This window comes from Trichechus manatus, unplaced genomic scaffold, assembly GCF_000243295.1.
Source record: "Trichechus manatus latirostris isolate Lorelei unplaced genomic scaffold, TriManLat1.0 scaffold00213, whole genome shotgun sequence".
Classification (NCBI taxonomy): Eukaryota; Metazoa; Chordata; class Mammalia; order Sirenia; family Trichechidae; genus Trichechus; species Trichechus manatus.
Window position 1 is genome coordinate 2,860,287 of NW_004444149.1, and position 965 is coordinate 2,861,251.

A 965-nucleotide genomic window follows, 5' to 3' on the forward strand; every position below is an offset into this window, starting at 1 on the left:
CTTTCCTTTTATTTATGTGGTGGATTATGTTGATTGATTTTCTAATGTTGAACCATCCTTGCATAGCTGGTATGAATCCTGCTTGGTCGTGGTGTATTATTTTTTTGATATGATGCTGAATTCTGTTGGCTAGAATTTTGTTGAGAATTTTTGCATCTATATTCATGAGAGATATTGGTCTGTAATTTTCTTTCTTTGTGGCATCTTTGCCTGGTTTTGTTATCAGGGTTATGCTGGCTTCATAGAATAAATTCGGAAGTGTTGCTTCCTTTTCTATGCTCTGAAATAGTTTGAGTAGAATAGGCATTTTATGAAAATATTTTTGGGGACATTTTTGGAAAGCTGCAGACCAAGTGGTCAGACAATGTTCTGTCTGCTCAGAATTTAAACCAGGAAAACCTTACCAGCCCTCGCCTGGGAAGTATCCCTTTCCCACTGGACCAATGCTCGACTGACAGGTAGATTTCATCCAGTTGACACCTACTAATGGTTGTAAATTTATCTTAGTTATGATTTGCAGGTATTCGCATTTATTGAGGCCTTTCCCTGCCACAAGGCCATGGCAGCATTTGTAGCTGAAAAGCTATTTGAAAACATCATTCCTATGAGGGGAGCTCCAGCCGTCGTTTGCAGTGAGAGAAATCTACTTTACGGGACAAGTAATAAAGGCCATCTGTTGTATTTTTCCCAATTTTCAGAGACTCCATTGTCTTTATCACCCCCAGTCTTCTGGCCTTGTGGAAAAGACTAATGATAATGGAATCGTAAAAACTCAGTTGGTGAATCAGCTCACAGCATTTACGGAACTGATCTGGCTGCAGGCCTTCCTGTTAGTGTTAATGAACCTAAGGACCACTCTTCTCATCCTGCATAAATTAACACCTTATGAGATTGTAACAGGTCGACCAATGAACTTACCATATTCAGCAGTCATTGTAGATTCAAACTTAATCCAAGCTAATCTA